The following is a 23,696-nucleotide window of genomic DNA, read 5'->3' as shown; positions in this document are numbered from 1 at the left end:
CCCCAATAACTCGCCTCAGGTTTGATTTTATTAATAAGAACTTTTAAGATTCCTGCTACAACATGAAGTGAATATTCATTTTGTGTTTTCTGTATTCATGCTTTGTTATAATTTAAGAGCCTTTATAAAAACACATACAAATAAAAAAATGTCTCAGTCTAACATTCTTAAAATTCCAGCCCTGTCAGACTCTTGCTTTGTGAACCAACATGTTACCTAATACCTGTATACTTCAGTCCTCACATCTGTAATATAGGGAAAATAACCTCTGTAAGTATGACCATTGTACAGTTTGAATGCTTACAAGTGCCTATTAAACAGCAATATTTCGATAAATGGTAATTATTATCTGTGCAAAACATGAAGCTATAAACTAGGTGGCCTTCAAAAATTTGACACCAAATGGTTATGCCAATTCTTTGAATATTTACAGAGTTACCTTTTAAAGGTACCTAAGTCAGGTATGATGGCACAGGCCTGCAGTCCGAGCACTCAAGAGGCTGGGGCTACTGAGGGCTACTTCAGTCCAGAGAGTCAAGACCAGCTTGGGCAACATAAAAAGACCTGACCCCGAACAAAAAAGTTTCCTGTGTATTAGTCACTTTTCATATAAATCCTTGCAATCGAAAAACATCAGATAGTACTAACGTAAGTTTATTTAGCCAGAAATTACACAAAATGCCTTAAAAGGGAGGCATATATTCAGTTGTGAGCATACATTCAACTGTTTTAAGTTAATATATGGTAAAACGGTCTTTGGGGGAGAAGCAGAAGTGTCCAGTTATAAAACTTTCAAAACGGGTATAAATTTGAGTGAGTATCCTCACGTTGAGGATGCAGACTAGTTCACCCCCACCACCCCCAAACATTCCTGCGCTCCCTCTACTATCACACGCTCACTCAACTCCAAACCTGGGGATCTTAGCCAAGTTTGTGCTACTGTAGCGAGTATCTCGGAGGGTAGTTTATAAAGAACATAAGCATGCTCGTCACCGTTCTGGAGGCTCAGAGGTCCAAGATTAAAATTCAGTGCTTGGGACTGGAGAGACACCTCAGTAGCTAGAAACGCAAGCTCCCCTCGCGGGTTCAATTTCCAACTCCCATGTCTAGTTCCAGGGGTCCAACACCTCTGGTCTCTGGAGACACCTGTGCTTGCAGAGATCTACCCACACACATACACATAATTTTAAACATGAGAACTTTTTTAAGTGTCTCAATGCTTGGTGAGGGCCCTTTTTGCTGCACGCTAACACAGTGAATGGCACGGGGCAAGAGAAGACAAAGGCTGTGTCATCACAGAGGAGAACAGGAGGAGCAAACCTACTTCCAGAAGCTCCTAAGGACATTACTTTATTCACAAGGGCAGTACCAACAGGCCTACCTTTCAATACTGTTGCACTGGAAATGAGCTCAATTCTAATGTTTGAGGGGGACAAAAACAATCAAACTACAGTGCCAACAATCTGGTCATACTTCTAGTTTTGTCTTTTTGTAAATGAAATAGAGACTAGCTTCTTTCACAAAGTATAATGTGTGCAAGTCATCCAAGTCGTTAATGTACAAATTGTCCATTGCTTTCCATTGTGAAATATTCCATTGCATGACATACCACAGTTTATCCACTCAGGCACTGACATGTGCACTTTTCTGGTTTTTGACAATTGTGAACATGTGTTCCATTTCTCTTTGGTAAATACTTAGGGTGGGGGTGCTCATTCACATGATGGCTCTGTAAGGAATTTGCAACATCCCTGGAAAATTTTCATTCCCATCAGCAGTACACGAGCATTCTAGTTGCTCTCTATCTTTGCCAGCTGGCTACTGTCAGAATTTGTTTATCTGTTACTTTACCTTTGGTATTCTAGTAGTTAGGTAATGGTATCTCATTAATTTGCATTTTCTACTAGTTAATGATGTTTATAGACTCAGTTTTTTAAATACATACTACAATTAATTCTATCTGTCAGAGGACCACATTTAATATTACAGCACTTAGCCTGATAATGGGATGAAATTCTTTCATAAACTAAACTATATCTGATATCTTTTCAGAATCATTTACCACACAAAATTTCAAATTGGCATCATAAACAATGAACATTTATGCAAAGTTTTTCAATTCATTGAGTAGAAAATGTACTCAAATTCAATTTATACTGAGATTTTGTAAATTTTTCTTAAATTAAGAAAATTAAAATCTTTTCAACTTCCTTCTACTCATCTTTTCAAAATCTTCTTTTACAAAATAGCCTAATTGTAAAAGGCATTTATTGAGTGTACATTTTGTGTTAGGAACTATACTAAGTCTTAAGCATACAAGTATTAACAAGATCCTGACCTGGAGGACTTTATATTATTATTTGTGTGTGTGTGTGTGTGTGTGTGTGTGTGTGTGTGTGTGTGTGTGTGTGTGTGTGTGTATGTATGCACTTGCACATGAGGGTGCACCATGCATGTGTGCACATGCATTTGAAGGCCAGATGTCAACATAGGGTGTAGTTCCTCAGTCAATATCTTATTAGCATGCCTGTGTGTGAGCTAGCCTGTGGAGGCACATACAGAGGCCTGTGTGTGAGCTAGTCTGTGGAGGCACATACAGAGGCCTGTGTGTGAGCCAGCCTGTGGAGGTACATACAGAGGCCTGTGTGTGAGCTAGCCTGTGGAGACACACACAGAGGCCTGTGTGTGGGCTAGCCTGTGGAGACACACACAGAGGCCTGTGTGTGAGCTAGTCTGTGGAGGCACACACAGAGGCCTGTGTGTGAACTAGCCTGTGGAGACACACACAGAGGCCTGTGTGTGAGCTAGCCTGTGGAGACACACACAGAGGCCTGTGTGTGAGCTAGCCTGTGGAGGCACACACAGAGGCCTGTGTGTGAGCTAGCCTTTGGAGGCACACACAGAGGCCTGTGTGTGAGCTAGCCTGTGGAGACACACACAGACGCCTGTGTGTGAGGAAGCCTGTGGAGACACACACAGAGGCCAGAGGCTGAGGCAGGGATGTCCTTCTCAGTGGCTGTCGACCTCATTTGGTCTCTCACTGTTCACCTAAACTAGCTGGCCAGCTAGCCTATGGGATCTGCATGTCTTTGCCCCTCCAGAACTGTTGTTATGGGTGTGCACCAATACACTCCGCAATTTATATGGGTGCTGGGGATTCAAACTCAAGTCTTTGTGCTTAACAGCAAAGAACTTACCCCCGCCCCATGCCATCTCCCCAGCCCTGCACCTTAGTTTCCTTTTTAAATTTATCTGACGTATCTGGGTGTTTCGAGTGCATATATGCCAGTGTACCACTTGTGTGCTAGTGCCCAGAGGCCAGAAGAGGATGCTAGATACTCTAGAACTGAAGTTACGGTGGTTGTGAGCTATCTAGGTACTGGAGAGGTGACTCAGCAGTTAATAGTACTTGTTGCTCTTGCAGAGGACTCAGGTTCAATTCCCAGCACCCACATGTTCAAGGCCAGCCTGGGCTACATACATAGTGAGTGGGAACGGGAAAAAAAAAAACCTTTAAATTCTGAAGCAGGGGCAGATAGACAGAGAGAGATGGGGAGAGGAGGTGCTGACTCTCTGCATTGCTCAGGCTGACCTCAAACTCAAGCAATCCTCCATTTCAACCTCCTTAGTAGCTGGGGCTATATACACATGCCACAGCGGCCAGTATAAAAACTATGAATGATATACAGCATGATGTCTTGACATATATACACATCATAGGATAATTAAATCAAGCTAGTTAATATAGCCATCTCATATATACATCTTTTTATATATATTAAGACTATTTAAGGGGCCAGGGAAATATCTCCACAGATAAAGTGCTTGCTGTACAAACATGAATGAGAACCTGAGTTCGGATCCCTGGCATTCACATAAAAACTGAGCATAGCAATGTCCCTGTGTAACCCTAGCACTGGGGGGTGGGGGTGGAGACAAAAGGATCCTGTGGCTCAATGGCCACCCAGACTGGCTGCAATGGTAAGCTCATGGTTCAGTAAACATGCTGTCTCAAAAAGTAAGATGGAGAAGTGATTAAGAAAGACATCGTGATGTCAATCTCTAGCCTTCACATGTATCTGCAGAGCAAGCATGCATACAAAACACACACACACACACACACACACACACACACACACACACGTACACAGGTAGATACTACACACCAAAATAAGTTGAGAGACTTTTAAGAGCTGCTCTCTAAACGATTTTCAAACACCAACTATAACCAAATAAATAGAATTATAATGCTATATCTCCATATCCAGAACTTATCCTAAAACTTCGTACTCTTTAACATCTCCCCATTTCTACCACTCCAGCCACTAAACACCACCTTTCTAATGCTCTGCATCTATGAGTTTCACTTTTCCCAATTCCATGCATACATGAAATCATGCAGCATTTGTGCATGCCTTGCTTATTTTGATTAATACGAGGTCCTCCAGACTCAACAAGGTCAGGTAGACCTAAGGAGTTCACCTAGGATTCATTCAAGTACATTTTATTTGAGTAAGCTGCAGTTTCAAAGCTCTACATTGGATTAAGTATTTCAGTCTTTCTTTGACACAGGCCTGATATGGAGGCAACTTTGGTTGGGATGGCAAGTCCAAATTAAGACCTTTACAGATCCAAGTACAGAAAATAATCTTCTTATCCCTCCTTATTAAATTCAAAATAAAAACAGCATTAAACAACTAAGATTATGTTACTCAAAAAACATCCTATCTCTTTCCTGATTATAGTGCAGTGGGGTTTTTAAATATTAAATGGTAAATGTTTACATTTTTGTTTCACAAGTAGTAATCAACGCTGAAATAAACAAAGTACAAGCAGTTTACATTCCTACTAAGAGTGTATAAAAGCTGTGGGGTTTTTTTTTCTCTACATCCTAACTAGCATTCCATATTTTTTGTCTTTTTTAATTGGTTGGGGGGAGAGTAGACACAAGTTCGTGTGTGTATGGAGGCAAGGGTTGACCAGGTGTCTCCACCTTTATCTTTTTTGAAGAGTTTTACTTTATGTGAGTGACTACATGTATGCATATGCACCACATGCATGCTTGGCGTCCTTGGAGGCCACAGGAGAGACTCTGATTCCCTGGAACTGGATTTATGGCAGTTGTGAACCACCATGTGAGTGCTAAGTGTTGGACCTGGGTTCTCTCCCCAGAGGAGAAAGTATTCTTAACCACTGAGCCCTATCTCCAGCCCCCTTCCACCTTGAGAAGAGTCTCACTGAACCAGGAGCTTACCAATTTGCTAGACTAGCTGGCCAATGAGCTCCAGGGATCTGATCTACCTGTCTCTACATTCCCTACACTCTAGTTATAGACCTGAGTAACCATACACAGGTCTGGTTTGGTTTTTCATGGGTGCCAAGAGATCAGGACTCAGGTCCTCATGACAGATACTTTACTTGCCAAACCATGTCTGTATTTTTTTTTTCTTTTTAAAAGCAGACAGCATTCTAAATAGGATGAGAATGTAGTTCTGATCAGTGTTTCCCTGGTGACTAAAATGTTGAGCACTTTTTCTCAAATGTATTGGTCACATATTTCTTAAAAGTATCTGTCTCGATCATTTCCACCCCTTTATTAACTTGATTGTTTAACTTGACATCACTTCATGTCAATTTCTGCTCTTACGTCCTAAGCAATAGGAATTTGGGGGTTTTGTTTGGGTTTGGTTTTGGGTTTTGTGACAGGGTTTCCCTGTGTAAAAGCCCAGACTGTCCTGGAACTCATTTAGTAGACCAGGCTGGTCTTGAACTCACAGAGATCCACCTGCCTTTGCCTCCTGAGTGCTAGGATTAAAGGCATGTGCCACCAAGCCTGGTGCTGCTGGAGTTCTACTCAGGAGGTAGTCACCCATGTCATCCCTTGAAGTGGTTCCTGTTTGTTTCCCTAACAGCTTCGGAGTTTGGGGGTTCTATATGAAGAATTTTCATGCATTTTTAGCTCATTCTTGTACAAAGTGTAAGAAAGGGGCCAGTTTAAATGTTCTCATGTGGATACTCAGCTTTCCCAGCCCTGTTTGCTGAAGAAGTGTTTGGCACCTTTGTAGAGGACAAGATGACCAGAGCTGTCTGTAAGGGTTTATTTCTAGATCTTCTACTCCATTGGCCTGTGAGCACTGATTTTCTACCAACACCACACTTGTCTTGGTCATTGTAAACCTGTAGTGTACTTTGCAACCAGGTATTATGATGTCACTATTTCTCCTTTGGCCCGGGACTGCTTTGTGCTTTCATAAGAGATTTATGGATTTCTAGTTGTCATTACAGTTGTGGTAGGAGTTTTATTGAATGTGCATTAACACTTTCAATAGTATGATCATTTTAACAATAATAATCCTCCCAGTCCATAAACATGGAAGTCTTTTCACCTCCTGTGTCTTCTTCAGTTTCTTTATTTTTGGTATTATAGAAATCTTTCACCTGTTTAGATAGGTTTATTCCTTCAGACTGTTTTTTTTATTAAGGGAGTTTTATTTTTGTTTTCAGCTATTAAGAATGGGATTGTTTTTCTGATTTCTTCCTTAATAAGTTAGTTATCAGTAAAAAAAAAAAAAAAAAAAAAGTTACAGGTTTTTATATGTTGATTCTGTATGCTGCTACTTTGCTGGAAATGTTTGTGAGATCTGACTCTTCTGGGAACATTCAAGGTCTCCAAGGTATACAATCACATGATCTGCAAATAGAGATCATTTGACTTCTTCCTGTTCTATTTATATTCCTTTTGTTACTTTCTCTTTTTAAAGATCTTTTTACATTATTTAATGCATATGAGTGCTTTTGCATGGTATCCACAGAGGTCAGAAGATACCCTGGAACTGGAGTTAAGGTTGTGAGCCACCAGTGGTACTGGGAACCAAACCAAACAATGCTCTTAGCCACTGAGCCATCTTTCTAGCCCATACCTTTTTGTTGTTGTTGTTTTGGTTTGGTTTTTTGTTTGTTTGTTTGTTTGTTTGTTTGTTTGTTGTTTTACTACTCTGGCTAAAATTTCAAGTGAACTCCCTTGACTTATACTTGATTTTAGAAGAAAAACTTTGCTTCCCTCACCAAGAAAATGTGGTTTATGGGTCAGGTATATACTGCTTTTACAAAGGTATGATGACCCTTCTATAGCTGTTTCTTCAGAGCTTTTATCATGAGGAGTATTTAATTTTATCAAAGGCTTTTTCTGGCTTTATTGAGATGATCGGTGATTTTTCTTGATTCCATTTATTTATTGATTTGTATGCTGAATGATCTGTTGCATTTCTGGAATGAACTAATTTGACCAGTGTGCATGATCTTTTTAATGTGCTGATGGATTTAATCTATAATTTAGGTTATATTAAATTAATAACTTAATTTAATCCTGATGTTACTTGACTTTTTTGGTCTAGATGATCTGTTTATGATAGTAGAATGATGTTAAAGTCACCCAGTATTATTGTACTGATGTCTATCTCCCTATTTTTATCTAATAGTGTTTGTTATATGAAATCAGGTGCTCCAACATTGGTGCATATTTACAATCATATTGTCTTGATAAATTGCTTCCCTTATCAATATGTAGTGAACTCTGTTCTGTACAGTTCTGACTTGAAGTCTATTTAGTCATATGCAAGTATGGCTTGGGATATCATTTTACACCTTTCTTCTTTCATTCTGTGTATATATTTGCCAGGAAGATGAATTTTTTGCAGGCAGCAAATTATTAGGCCTTGTTTTTTGTTTTAGCTTTTTGAAACAGAGTCTCTCTGCATAGCCCTGGCTATCCTGGAACTCACTATATAAAGTAGGCTGGCCTAGAACTCTCAGAGATCTATCTGCCTGCCTTCCAACCTTGGCTATAAGGCTTTTTTTTTTTTTTTTTTAATCCCAAACAGCCAGGCTAGCATCTTTAAATTGGGGGATTTTAAAACCAATTACATCCAGGATTATTGTTGAAAGTTGCATGCCAGTTCCTATCATGTTGCTGTTTTCTAGTTATTTTAAATAATCTGTTACTTTCTCCCTTTCTCATAAAGGTTTCACCATTCCCTAATTCTCATTTGCTTATCTACTCTTGCTTGTAAACTTAGAAAAGTTTAGCCTATAGATCTTCACCATCATCTATTCTTGTTTTACATGTCTTTTCCCTCTTAATGGCATCCCATAAATAATGTCTTCTCATTCTTATTTTTTATTACTATCTGAATACATAATTCACCAATCTTAAAGGCTTGATAGTTCTTCTATTCTTTTTTTTTTCTTTTTTTTTTTTTTTTGGTTGTTTTTGTTGTTTTGTTTTGTTTTGTTTTTTCGAGACAGAGTTTCCCTGTGTAGCTTTGCACCTTTCCTGGAACTCACTTTGTAGACCAGGCTGGCCTCGAACTCAGAGATCCGCCTGCCTCTGCCTCCCGAGTGCTGGGATTAAAGGCGTGCACCACCACCACCACCACCACCACCGCCCGCTCTTTCTTCCATTCTTGATCTTCTCTACTGCCAAGGCTTTCAAATGAACTTTTCAGCTGGCTTATCAAGCTTTTCATTTCCAAAACTTGCCTGGTTCTTTTTCAGAATGTCTATCGCTCTACTCCTCTTTCGTATCCCGCACTGTCTTCTATAATTTATCCTACTGATTTGCATTTTATTTGAATTTCTTTTTTAAGCACTGTTTTGAATTCTCTGTGCGGCATTTCACCCACATGGACTTAGTTACTAGAGTGAGGCATGTTTAAGGAGTCATGTTGCCTTGTTTCTTCAAATGTCTTATTCATCTACACTGCTATCTTTCCTACTTTCGTATCAGAACGTATTTAGGGACAGCCTTTTCTTGACTTACAAGCCCTAAAAGGTAGTGTCGAGTTTAATTCCACACAGGCTTTAGAGTGTCCTTTCCTTGTAGCTTCTCTGGCTGTGTCAGTGGGTTCTGACATAGCAAACCTTGTCCTGGAGTCAGAGAACTCACTTTCTTGGTCAATCTCACAAGTGTGGGATCTCTCCGGTAGTTCAAGTCGATATTCTGTAAACTGTGAAACAGGGTACTGACTCTCTCTCTGTGGTTACCCCTCGTTCTGTCAGCAATATACAGTCTGGGGAAGATGAAAGCCACCTAGACTGTGGTCCCCAGTAGTGCCGCATCTACAGTCTCTGTGTTACTTCATCATACTATTGCTATGAAGCTGAATGTCCAGGAGTAGGTATTCCAGACCCTGGCTATGCTGACTTAAGGCTAGGTTATCAGCTAGGAACTTTGATTTCCCCAATTCTTCAAGTAAAAATGAAGTTCACACTGGGCTGGGTCATGGATAACGTGAGCTGTTATTTCTCTTAGCTGGACCAGAAGTGTACTTCAGAGGAAGAACAGCCAGCCATGATTGATATGTCAGGTTCAACCCCCAGTACTATACAGAAAAAGGGAAATGAACAACAGGGGCTGGAAACAGTTCAGTGAAAGGTCTGACTAGCCCTAGGTGCAAACTCCAGCACCACAAAAAGAAAATAAAAACAGCGGGGTTGGGCATTTAGCTCAGTGGTAGAGCGCTTGCCTGGCAAGCGCAAGGCCCTGGGTTCGGTCCTCAGCTCTGAAAATAAAATAAAATAAAAAATAAATAAATAAATAAATAAACAGTAACCTGATACAAAAAGAAAGCTGGGCAGTGGTGATGCACGCCTTTAATCCCAGCACTCAGGAAGCAAAGGCAGGTGGATCTCTGTGAGTTCAAGGTCAGCCTGGTCTACAGAGTGAGTTCCAGAACAGGCTCCAAAACTACACAGAGAAACCCTGTCTTGGAAAACAAACAAACAAATAATTAAATGGATGAATAAAGAAATTTCCTTTATCCCCTTCCCTCCCCTACATGCAGACATCTCCCTTTCTCTAGATCTACCACTCCCTTTCTCCCCTTCCTTTCTAGATGTGGACCTACAATGCTATAGATTGTTTCTGCTACTTCACATATATCCACCCTTTGGGACAAAAACCTCTCTCATTTATGTGGCTCTAATTAGAATGCCAGTGACAGTTTCCTACAATGGTGAGCCCAGGGACAGCCCTTTTAAGTGCTCAGCTGTCTGAAGCTATGCATCTCTTCTACAGCTGAAGCTTTCTACCTAAGCACAAAAATAAGACTAGAAAGAAATGAAGCCAGGAAATGGAAAGTACCCTAAAAGTATATAATTTCTTGATCTGGTGTACCTGGATTGATACAGCACTATTCTTCCTATTTATGTAGCAAATAAATTACATTTCTGTTTAAGCTGTTTTAAAGTGTTTTTAATGCTTCCTATTTTAAAAAGTACCAAATGTTTTGTTTCTCTAGGGAAGCTAAAATAATAAATTGTCTATTTGCTTGTGTGACCTTCAGTTTGAGTATTAATGTTTATTAGTATACAGATAGTATCCAATTCTGCAATCACAAACATGTGAAATGAGACAGAAGTAGAAGAGAAAACCACGTGTGTGGTGGTAATCTAATTGTATTGAAATATTATTTTGATTTGTACTGAAATATTAATTTGATTGTATGTTAATAAATAAAGTTGTCTGGGGGTCAGAGCTATTAGAGCCATAGCAAGAGTGTGGCGGTGGTGGCACACGCCTTTAATCCCATAGATATCTGTGTGTTCAGGGTCAGAGCTATTAGAGCCATAGCAAGAGTGTGGCGGTGGCGGCACACGCCTTTAATCCCATAAGATCTCTGTGTGTTCAGGGATACAGCCAGCATTGGAGACATATGCCTTTAAGACCTAGGGGGCTGTACATTCAGACAGTGACGAGGCAGTCATGTGTTTGGGTTTACAACCAATGAGAAGGCAGAACAACATACTTTAAAAATACGAACCGACAGGAAGTAGCTCTCTTTTCGCGAAGCTGGGACAGCAGGAGGAAGGGTGAGATTTTAGCTCTGAGCTCTGACCTCTCGGCTTTCTCTTTTACATTGTTTCTGTGTTTCTTATTTAATAAGACGGTTGGTTACATCTACATCTGGCGCCCAACGTGACAAGAATCCATTAAAAACTGCTTGGCTTGGCGGCAGGTCCGCTTTCCCGCAAGGGCGGCAGGCGGCCCGCGGCGGCGGCAGCGGCGGCACACGGCGGCCGGCGGCGATCGGCTTCTTAGTCCGAGCTGCTGGCGTCCTAGTCCGGGTAGCAACTTCTAGCCCGGGCCTAGGTCTGTGAGCAGCTTGCCTAAAGCCGGTGCTACAAACAACTCAGACCTGCCCTGCCGAACAGGGCCCTGCCTGTAAAGCCAACGCACGTGGTCGGAGCTTAAGGAAGCCAGACCCAAGCCTTGACTCGGCACAAGAGGGAACACGTGGCTGCATTTAAGCTTTAGCCGGCTACGCTTTCTTGTGCGTTCTCTCTTTCCTCTCTCTCTCTCTCTCTCTCTCTCTCTCTCTCTCTCTCTCTCTCTCTCTCTGGATTTACACCTGGGACACTAGGTGGCTGCTTTGAAAATCCCCTCGGATTTCTACTGTTCTACGCAGATTTGGTAAGTCATAATATATCAGATATTTTAAAGGAAACTATCTAAAAGAGAATTTTTTTCCACATTAAAAAACAAATGGGTTTTATGTGTACATTGGAAGAAAATTGGTTTTTGTTCGAAATTTTAGGCAGTCTGGCAATGGAACAACTATATAATATTAGTATTGGTGGAATTATGCACCTCATCACTATAATAATCCACATTTTAATATTTAAAAAGATAGTCAATTTAAGTGCCAGGATAACAGCGTTAGAAGAACTTGTTAAACCTGTAAAAATTCAGACAGAAGAAATTAACAGTGAAGTTGTTTCAAGTCGGGATCATAAGGTTGCAGAAAGAAAGCCTGTTTTCACACAGTCACCCTTAATTTATCCTGTAACAGTACAGCAGATGCCTGATCAAATGGCTACACAAAATACTTGGGCTCCAATTGAAATGTTGGATTTAAAAAGGTTTAAGGAGGCAATAGTATCTTATGGCATGCATTCCCCATATGTAAAGCAAATGTTAAACACTTGGTCAACATATAATAGGATAGTACCACAGGACTGGCGGGACCTCGCACAAGGTGTTCTGGAACCCAGCCAGAGACTTCAATTTCTGACTTGGTTTAAGGAGGAGGCTAAAAACATAGAAAAACAATGGAGGGATAAAGGAGTACAAGTTTGCCAGGATCAGCTTATGGGCGAAGGCCAATATGCTTCAGCACAAGCACAATGTTTATATGATGTCCAAACCCTAATTTTATGTCGAATGGCAGCCTTGAATGCATGGGACAAAGTTGAGGAACCAGGAAAAAAATCTGAGTCATTTACAAAGGTGAAGCAAGGCCCAAAAGAGTCTTTTACAGATTTTTTACAAAGATTGGCTTCAGCAGTAAACAGAACGGTCTCGGATTCAGAAGCTGGTAAGGCAATAATTGAATCTTTGGCCTTTGAGAATGCAAATGCAGCATGCAAAAGAATAATCAGGCCATTAAGGGCAAGATCTGCACCTATGGAAGATTGGATTAGAGAAACAATTAATGTTGAAGCTGATGAGCATGATGATACATGGGTAGGAGAAGTAATTTCAAAAGGTTTGAGGAGTGTTAGATGTTTTGGATGTGGAAAGCAAGGACATTTGAAAAGGGACTGTAGACAGGTCATTTCCAGAAACAATGTTTCTTCAAGGAACAATGGCAACAGAATGCCCCTTCCTTCTGGAGTATGCAGAAGGTGTGGTAAGGGAAAACACTGGACCAACGAATGTAGATCAACAAAGGACAGACAGGGTAATCCTTTGCCTCAGTCTTCGGGAAACTCCCAGAGGGGCCTCAGGCAGGCCCCCAGTGCAAATCCAGTTCAAACCTTTCCGGCAGCCATAGAGGAAATGCCTGCTCTGGAGAGCGATTAAATAACCAAATGCCTATTGGAATAAATCATGCTGGTCAGAATGATGAAACAGAGAGAATAGAAAATTCAGGAGAAAACATAAAGAAAATTTTTTGGCAAACTTCTATTAATGAACAAAGACCAAAATTAACGATAAAAATAAATGGTGTTTTGTTGTCTGGTCTGGTAGACACAGGTGCGGACGTTACCATAATTGCACCAGAATTTTGGCATCCAACTTGGCCTCTTCAGGAGGTAAACGTTCAACTGTTAGGAATTGGGACATTATCTCAGGTGAAACAGAGTGCAAGATGGCTCGAATGTATAGGTCCAGAAGGACAGAGAGGAAAATTAAAACCATATGTGGCTAACATAACTATGAACCTGTGGGGTCGAGACTTGTTGCAACAATGGAATACTCAGATTAACATCCCTCCAATCTCAGAAACAAATCATAAACTAGCACATGTTACTGAGAGAAATATTAGAAGATATTGTTCTAATGAGTGGTCACCAGCCATCCATATTATACAAGAACAGGGCACAATAACTGATGATCTTCCAAAGACACCAACAGCTCTACCTTTAAAATGGTTAACAGACAAGCCTGTATGGGTCCAGCAATGGCCTTTAACAACAGAGAAACTCCAGGCTTTAGAAGAGCTGGTAGAAGAACAGTTAAATGCTCAGCATATTGAAGAATCAACCAGCCCTTGGAATTCTCCTGTATTTGTTATTAAAAAGAAATCTGGTAAATGGAGAATGGTAACAGACCTTAGGGCAATTAACAAAGTAATTCAGCCAATGGGTTCTCTACAATCTGGGATGCCTTTGCCTACTCTGTTACCAAAAGGATGGCCTCTCATAGTTATTGATTTAAAAGACTGTTTCTTTTCAATACCCTTACAAGAAAAAGACAGAGAAAGATTTGCTTTTACAGTGCCTACTTATAATAATTCTCAACCGGTTAAAAGATTTCAATGGAGGGTCCTCCCACAGGGAATGTTGAATAGCCCAACTCTGTGCCAATATTTTGTACAACAGCCATTGGAAGTGATACGTAAAAAATTTCCTAAATCTATAATTTATCATTATATGGACGATATTTTACTAGCTGACTCAAATGCAGATACTTTAGAAATAATGTTTGAAGAAGTAAAGAAAATTTTGCCTCGCTGGGGATTACAAATTGCTCCTGAAAAGATACAAAGAGGAGATTCTATTAATTATTTAGGATATAAAATAGAGCTACAAAAAATTAGACCCCAAAAGGTGCAAATTCGGAGAGATAGACTACAGACTCTTAATGACTTTCAAAGATTATTTGGAGATATTTCTCATCTACGAACTATTGTTGGGGTAAAAAATGATGAACTGACTAATTTGTTCAAAACCTTAGAAGGTGACAAGGACTTAAATAGTCCAAGAGAATTATCACCTGAAGCTGAGAAAGAATTAGCATTGGTAGAAAAGAAAGTGCATGAAGGACACGTGAATCGTATTGATCCAAAGCTGGATTGCATTTTGGTTATCTTACCTTCTAGGCGTTCTCCTACTGGAATATTAATGCAGAGGGAAGATATTATATTGGAATGGATATTTTTACCAAATAAACCAAATAAAAAATTAAAAACTTATGTGGAAAAAATCTCTGACTTGATTTACAAAGGAAAAATGAGACTTCGTCAATTAGCAGGCATAGACCCAGCAGAAATTGTCGTACCATTAACTAAGGAGGACATTGAAAAATTATGGACAGAAAGTGAACCTTGGCAAAGAGCTTGCAGTAATTTTTTGGGAGAAATTAACAGCAAATATCCCAAAAGCAATAGAATTGATCTTATAAAGAGAGCTGATTGGATCTTGCCTCGAATTGTACGGCAAAAACCCATATCTGGAGTTCGTACATTTTATACAGATGCCAACAAAGAAGGAAAGGCAGGTTACAAATCAGAAAATTTAAGTAAAGTGGTTCAAAGTCCGTATAATTCAGTGCAAAAATCAGAATTGTATGCTATTCTGTTGGTATTAATGGATTTTTCAGAACCTCTCAACATAGTAACTGACTCTCAGTATGCTGAAAGAGTGGTGTTACATATTGAGACTGCAGAATTTATCCCTGATGCTTCAGAATTAACTTCACTATTTATTCAATTACAAGATACAATCAGGAAAAGGAATCATCCTTTATATATAACTCACATTCGATCCCATACTGGTCTGCCAGGCCCTCTAGCACAAGGCAATGAAGAGATTGATAAATTATTGATAGGAAATGTGCTGGAGGCCTCAGAATTTCATAAAAAACATCACGTTAATAGTAAAGGTTTAAAAAAGGATTTTTCCATAACCTGGCAACAAGCCAAAGAAATAATAAAGAAATGTCCTACTTGTTCCTTCTACAATCAGACGCCATTACCAGCAGGATGTAACCCAAAGGGTACTCAGAGAAATGAAATCTGGCAGATGGACGTGTTTCACTTTGCAGAATTTGGAAAATTGAAATATGTACACCACACTATCGATACTTTTTCAGGATTTCAATGGGCAACTGCTTTGAGTTCTGAAAAAGCTGATTCTGTAATCACTCATTTGCTAGAAGTTATGGCCATCATGGGTATACCTGCACAAATCAAAACTGACAATGCTCCATCATATGTCTCTGTTAAAATGAAACAGTTTTTTGCTTATTACAATATAAAGCATATTACAGGCATACCACATAATCCTACAGGTCAAGCAGTTATAGAAAGATCAAACAGAACTCTAAAGGATATGCTAAATAAACAGAAATGGGTAACAAAAACCCCCAGAAATAGACTGCATAATGCTCTTCTAACTTTGAATTTTCTGAATGCCAATGAGAAAGGAACAACAGCTGCAGAGAGACATTGGATAATAGAAAAAACTACAGAATTAAATCAGCCTATATACTTTAAGGATGTGCTGACCTCAGAATGGAAACCAGGGTATGTATTACATTGGGGACGTGGTTTTGCTTTTGTTTCTACAGGAGAAGATAAGCTGTGGGTACCATCAAAATTGATAAAGGTTCGATTTGAACAAGAGAGACCTCTTAATTAGAGGAGGTGATAGTTCATCAACCAGCATGAACATCCAATTTAAACTAACTTGTATCAATAAAACATGCCTTTTCATTTCATCAGATAATAACTTGCCAAAAAGGAACATCCCCAAAATTAGTCTTGGGGAAAAGTTTTTGTTTTTGTCTTTTAGGAGAATGAAGGTTAAGGAATCTGAAGAACACTGGACAAATGAGACAACTGAAGAAAAGGGACAAATCATCTATCCCAAGAAACAGAGTGAAACGGTGTATGGGTATATATTATCTAAAAAAAAAAAAATTTATGTCTTCCTAAATGTTTGTTTCTGCTTTTCTCTAAAGATTTAACACTATTGGTCTTCTAACAGTCCCAGTTCAATTAAAATTTAAAGCTGACTTTGGAGTTGGAGAATGGCTCTCTCCTTCTTTAAAATCAAGCATGTTGTTAAAAGGAAAATGCAGACTCCCTGTATCATGCCAGAATAAGAGCCATCTTCTGCTATGGTACAGGACAAAAGCAAAATTAATTAAGGGACTATTCTATTACTAATCTCAACTCTTTGATTCTATTCTGATTCTTTAAACTTTTCTCAAATTATAAATTTTATATCAAAATTTACAAGATTAATATATATATATACATTTTAAACTTTGTTAAGATATGAATGGTCACATAGAGTACTAACTAATTCTAGAAAAAAGGCTAGCTGCATATATATGTTTTTGTGTTCGAGTCTCTTATCAGTTTTCTGCAGGAAATCACGGCCAGGCCTAATATCAACTGAAGTCTCCAGAAAGAAGATGGGGCCCCACAACAACAACAATTCCACGTGGACAATAATAATATCATTAAGCTGACAAACATCATCCACAGATCAGCTTTGAACTACAAGGTGCTCAGAGCAATTTTGAGATGACTAGCTGAGATGATCCAGTCTCAAAGACTACTTGAATAAGGACTTGAGATAAACCCTGAACTTTGGCATTATACACAGACTGGATAGTGAAGGATATAGTTACCTCTCTTAGAATTTGACAATTAACCTAAAATTTTTCTTTCAGGATAAAGAAAACTTCGCCCATACCCAGCAGGAAGCAATTTTAAGAATACGACGCCCACATTCCCAAAGAGGTGGTGTGGGGCAGGTGGTTTTTTGGTCTTTTTAATGGGTTCTGGGTCTGGGATAATTTTCAGTATTTAGGGGGGTTGGTTACAAGTTATTGTCAAGGGTTAGGAAAAAGGCTAAGCAAAGGAGATTAGATTTAAGGTTCTTGTTTAAAAAAGAAAGAAAGAAAGAAAGAAAGAAAGAAAGAAAGAAAGAAAGAAAGAAAGAAAGAAAGAAAGAAAGAAAAAAAGAAAAAAAAAAAGAAAGAAAAGAAAAAGACAATTACTAATTTTAAATACTTTACATTGGATTGGATTGTTTTATATTGTATACAAATTTGAAATTGACATTGTTAGAAAATGCTATATGTATATTTCTAATTGTATTTATACCATTCATTTAACAATGTAATGCAAATTTCTGATCCTTGAATGTTATTATTATCAACTATTAGGATATAAAGAAATGAAAGTTAGTAGTTAGACATTACAATAGAACTTGTAGTCATATTAGATATGTTTTAAAAATTGAGCAGAGATGTTTTAGACAGGTCATCTTCAAACCCTTCAGAGATCTACAGAATATGGCATTTACAATGTTTTAATAACTTAGAAAATTTTTCTTTTTTGAGACATGTCGGCTCCTGGCAGTACCAATCTACTTTAGAGAAAATATGGGCATTGAAGAAACTGCATATGGAGTCAACTTTTATTCTGGCAAAAGTTAGCCACTGGACAACAAAGTATCCTCGAATCAACAGGACAAATGGACAGACAGATCACGAAACAAGGGACTACTGATTCTTGCCAAAACAAGTGTGGTTATGGCTTTATCAAAAGGCATCTTCTGAGGCCAGGACAATATGGCCCCATCCCTGAAGTGGCCTTCGCATCCGGAAAAGGTACGGTGCCCTTTTCTTCGAAGGCAGCTTAACAGGCAGAGGGCCGATGGATTCTGTTGTACAATGGAACAGCAGCTGAAAGCTCATGCCTCTCAAAAGTAGACTGGCATTTAATAGAGGGATGTGGAGAAGAAGGGGATGCTGAGATGAAGCCATATGTACACAGCCAAGAAGAATGGACAGCTGAATTAAAAAACTGTCAACAATTTCCAGAATTTAAAATCCTGAATCATGACAGGACACTAGTGGAATTCAGGTGTTTCTGGTACGTGGACTGCTCTCACCCAATGTGAGGTTGAACTGTTGACCTTGTGTACATCCTACTTCACAAATGAGTCTGTCAGATACACTAAGCCTATAGGCTGAAGATGATGCCCCAACACTGCGGAGAAACCTCAGGTGACTGCCCAGGCAGCTGGCTGTTTCTGTCAACTCACAAAATTTTTTGGAAGTTGCTTGCATGCACTTCCTGTTTTTATTTTTGTTAGCTACTATTATTCCCTTCTTGGGTCTCTGAGGGAGTTGAAGATTAGTTAGTTATGGTTGAAGATTAGTTAGTTATAGTTGAAAATTAATTAGGATAGAAAGTACATTAGATACATCTTGGAATTATTAAAATAGGATAGATAATGGAATTATTTTCTCTGATTCGTCAAATACCTGTTTAGGTATTTATTACTTGTATATATTGTATATAGTTATTGTACTTTTGTATATAGTTTTTCTTTTGTTAGTCATAACCTTTTGCTTTTTTTGTTTTTATTAAAATAGAAAAGGGGAAATGTGGTGGTAATCTAATTGTATTGAAATATTATTTTGATTTGTACTGAAATATTAATTTGATTGTATGTTAATAAATAAAGTTGTCTGGGGGTCAGAGCTATTAGAGCCATAGCAAGAGTGTGGCGGTGGTGGCACACGCCTTTAATCCCATAGATATCTGTGTGTTCAGGGTCAGAGCTATTAGAGCCATAGCAAGAGTGTGGCGGTGGCGGCACACGCCTTTAATCCCATAAGATCTCTGTGTGTTCAGGGATACAGCCAGCATTGGAGACATATGCCTTTAAGACCTAGGGGGCTGTACATTCAGACAGTGACGAGGCAGTCATGTGTTTGGGTTTACAACCAATGAGAAGGCAGAACAACATACTTTAAAAATACGAACCGACAGGAAGTAGCTCTCTTTTCGCGAAGCTGGGACAGCAGGAGGAAGGGTGAGATTTTAGCTCTGAGCTCTGACCTCTCGGCTTTCTCTTTTACATTGTTTCTGTGTTTCTTATTTAATAAGACGGTTGGTTACATCTACACACGTGTAAATAGACTAAGACTAGTTACACATTGACGATTGACTCTCCAAGTAGTCAGGAACCTTCAAATAGCTTTCGATGTAAATTTTAGTTGGTTGTAAGACTTCACAGTAGGTAGCACTTACTTTTCAGGTCTTACATTGGGCCACTCTACTTTCACTGGGAAATGAGATGTACGTTACTTTGTGTTGCTCATTCAATTATTTTAACCAATATCTGAAGACAGTCTGACATACAGCATCAGGAAAAGAAACACAGCTGTAGTAGGATTAAGTCATGAGTTTAACTCATGTCATACACCTCTAAGTAGTCACTTCCTTTAATATAACAACTCCTACTCGCCACACGTTAGTAAAAGTACCTCTGGAACCAGGTGTAGTGGCACATACCTATAATCTCACCACACAGTACAGCAGAAGTATCAATTCCAGGCCGGCCTAGGCTACAGTGAGACTCTGCCTCAAAAAGAAGAGAGAAAGAGCTGATGAGAAGTCTCAGTTGGTCAAGTTCCTACCTCACAAGAATGAGGGCCCGAGTTGGATCCCCAGAAACCTCATAAAAAGCCAGGTAGGCATGGTAGCCCCTATAATCCTAGCACACAGAAAGTAGAGATCCCTGGAGCAAGCTGGCCATATTGGTCAAAATAGAGAACTCCAGGTTCAATAACTGACCCTCACTCAGTATATAAGGTGGAGAGCTATTGAGGAAGAGCACCCCCCATGTCATTCTTGAGACTACACACACAGACACAGACACACACACACACACACACAAGCATGCATACACCCACAAATACATACACCACACATACTTACATAAAAAAGAAAATTCTCTGCCTTCTCTCCCTCTAGCATAGCAATTATTAAACTATAATTATTTATGTTAGAGTGGTAATGAGACTCTGAGTCATTATACTATAATGTGATACAGAAAAGAGCAGATGAAGTAGAGAAATGCTGTAGTAATAGAACACACAGTTGTTTCATAGCAGAATGGATCTGATTCCTCTATTATTCTTATTCATTCAGAAAAGATCTGAGTCACTCAAAGATGACTCGGAATTCAAGTTTGGGAAACAGGAAGAATAAATCAATAATAGAAAAAGGAAAGCTAAGAGGAATAATACATTTTAGAATAAAGAAAATTCAAATACAGTCATGTTGAGCTTGGTGGAAGACAATCATGCGTCAACTTCCAGGCTGGAAACTGGAGCTTAACAGTATCGGAGGGATCTGAAAAATAATGTTGTCACTAAAGCTAAAGGAACAGGTACCATCCCAAGGAAAAGTAACTAGAGAAACTGAAGGCTGGAGAGATGGCTCGGTGGTTAAGAGTATTGACTGCTCTTTCAGAGAACCAAGGTTCAGTTCCCAGCACTCACCTGACAGCTCACAACTACCTGTAACTCCAGTTCCAAAGGATCCTATGACCTCTTCTGGCCACTAAGAGCTCCTGAACACCTGCATGTGGTAAGCATAAACCCATGCAGGATCACATACACTATACTTTTTTCTTTTTAAGGAAACTAGAGAAAACAAAACTGTTTAAGTCAAATGCAACAAGTTAGCCTTGTAAATGAACAGAGGAGCTGCTACATTCCATAGAAGAAATAAGAAGGCTACAAAGTTAGAAGAATCCAAGAAGGAAAAAGAACTCAAAATCTGAAGCAAGGTTTTTACAAAGAGTTCCTATTTGGCAATTAAGGTCACTGGCAAACAGAGGGAACAGTTTTAGTGAGAAAGAAGGAAACAAAATGGATGAAAGACATGCCGTTCTCCTCCCTTTAGAGGTGATGGAAAGGATGAACGAATAGGAAATCTTTAATTTTTGTCTTAGGCTAGTAAAGATATTTGAGGAAAATGAAATTAAAACGACAAATTAATCAATGGACCTACAGATTTTAACAAGTAGATGAAATAAAAATGGTAGCAATGGATCAGTTATGGATGCTCACATCTTTAATGCCAGCACTAGGGAAGCAGAAGGCAGGCAGATCTTTGTGAAATCCAAGCCAGTCTGGTCTACAAAGCAAGTTTTAGGACAGCCAGGGCTACATAGTGAAACCCTGTCTCGAAATAAATCAATCAATCAAACTTTCTAAGAGTAAAAAAAAAAAATAACCATAAGGTATAAGGTAAAAAGAGAACATCCCTGGGCAGGCAACAAGCATGGCCTTAATCTCTTTACCCCCCCCAAAAAAGGGGGGGGACTGGATCAACCTTCAATGTCTAAAAGCTGTATCCTAGAATCAGATACTATAAAGAGTTTGGGGGGATGTTATTTTGTTAACACAGTCTCACTACTATGCTGTGGGATGGTCTGTATGTCAAATTGCTCTGATTGGTCAATAAATAAAACACTGATTGGCCAGTGGCCAGGCAGGAAGTATAGGTGGGACTAACAGAGAGGAGAATTGAGAGAATTCTGGGAAGTGGAAGGCAGAGGAGGAAAACACTGCCAGCTGCCGACATGACAAGCAGCATGTGAAGATGCTGGTAAGCCACGAGCCATGTAGCAAGGTATAGATTTATAGAAATGGATTAATTTAAGCTATAAGAACAGTTAGCAAGAAGCCTGCCACGGCCATACAGTTTGTAAGCAATATAAGTCTCTGTGTTTACTTGGTTGGGTCTGAGTGGCTGTGGGACTGGTGGGTGACAGAGATTTGTCCTGACTGTGGGCAAGGCAGGAAAACTCTAGCTACACTACTAGGTAGCTCAGGTTGGCCTGGAACTCACTATGTAGACCAAGTTGGCTCAAATTCAGAGATCTACGAGTCCCCCCTTTGTCTCTCAAGCCCTGGGATTAAAGGCCTGCACCACCATGACCAGCTACTGGAAAGGGTTTGAAACAGCCCTTATAAAAAATGGTAAAGAAGCCGGGCGGTGGTGGCGCACGCCTTTAATCCCAGCACTCGGGAGGCAGAGCCAGGCGGATCTTTGTGAGTTCGAGGCCAGCCTGGTCTACAGAGCGAGATCCAGGAAAGGCGCAAGGCTACACAGAGAAACCCTGTCTCGAAAAACCAAAAAAAAAAAAAAAAAAAAAAAGGAAAAGAACTAACCTGTATTAGTATTTTACAATCTCTCTCTTTTGCTCTTGATCTCTTTCTCTCTTAATAACCAAGTCTGGATCACCACATATTGCCTAGGCTGGCCTTAAATACATGATCATCCTGCCTCAGTCTCCCAAGTAGCTGAAATTACAGGTGTATACCACCTCTCTTAGTTAACAAAATATTCTCTAATTAATTGTTCATCTCATGTTCACAAATTCTTCAGTGTATTTAATTGCTATTCCTTTAAAATCAGTTTTTATACTGATCTAAGGGAGTGATATTCTGCTTCTTTTCTATTGCATATGGTCCCAGCTAATTTTTGCTGTTATAACACTACTGCTTTAATGTGATTCTTGTTTTGCTCTGCTGCTTTGCATAGATATAAAAGTTCTATTTGATTTCTCAAGAAACATTTAACAGGGGGTATGGCTCAGTTAGTAGAGTGCTTGCCTAACATATACAAAGCTCTTGGTTCCATTCCCACCACCACAAAAACTGGCCTTGGTGTCATAAAATGAGCTTGGTAGCATACACCAGTAATCTCAACACTCCGAAGTGAATGCAAGAGGATTGAAGTTCAAATTTATCCGCTGCTACATAATGAATTTAAGGCCAGCCTGGGATAAGAGGAAAGATGCTGGCATCATGGTACATGTCAAGTATCCCAGCACTGGAGAGGCAGAAACAGAGATCTTCGGAAGTTCAAAACCAACTTGGTCTACTGTAACAAGTCCTTTTCTATTCCACCAGCCAGCTCCCAAATAATGACACACCAGTTATTAATTATGAAAGCTCAGCCTATAGCTTAGGCTTGTTCCTAACTAGCTCTTACAACTTAAATTAACCCATTTCTATTAATCTACGTTTTGTCACATAGCCCATACTGCTTCTTCTGTGTCTCCTGGCGTTCACATGCCTAGATTCATCTCCTACGTCCTCTCTCTCTCTCTGCCTGGAAGTCCCAACTATACCTCTTGCCTAGCTATTAGCTGTCGAGCTCTTTATTAAACCAATCACAGCAAAATTAACTTCACACAGTGTACAAACATCCCATAACAATCTACAGAGAGAACTCCAGGCCAGCCTGGGCTACACAGTAGTGAGACATGTCAAAAACCAAAGGCTAGGGAGGGATGGGATAAGGAAAGGAGGAACTTGACAGATATGGACATGGCGATGCATGCCTATAATCCCAGAACTTAGGAAGCTGAGGCAAAAGGACCAAAGTTGATTACACAGTGAGACACTATGTAGGTAGAGTTTTCCTGGTCCTGCCTGGCCCATGGTCAGGACAAATCTCTCTTACCCGCCAGTCCCGCAGCTGCTCAGACCCAACCAAGTAAACACAGAGACTTGTATTACTTATAAACTGTATGGCCATGGCAGGCTTCTTGCTAACTGTTCTTATATCTTAAATTAACCC

The 23,696-nt window shown here is 39.5% G+C and overlaps 1 protein-coding gene across 7 annotated transcripts in view; it reads right to left on the bottom strand.

Annotated features, from left to right (window-relative positions):
* The window catches only part of Fut8 (fucosyltransferase 8), a 227,073-nt gene that overhangs the window by 189,969 nt on the left and 13,408 nt on the right, over positions 1-23,696 (bottom strand). The window lies entirely within an intron of this gene.

The sequence above is a fragment of the Peromyscus maniculatus genome, chromosome 14 (genome assembly GCF_049852395.1).
Source record: "Peromyscus maniculatus bairdii isolate BWxNUB_F1_BW_parent chromosome 14, HU_Pman_BW_mat_3.1, whole genome shotgun sequence".
In the NCBI taxonomy this organism is placed as follows: Eukaryota; Metazoa; Chordata; class Mammalia; order Rodentia; family Cricetidae; genus Peromyscus; species Peromyscus maniculatus.
Note: the sequence above shows the minus strand (reverse complement) of the source record. Positions and strands in the feature narration are given on the sequence as shown.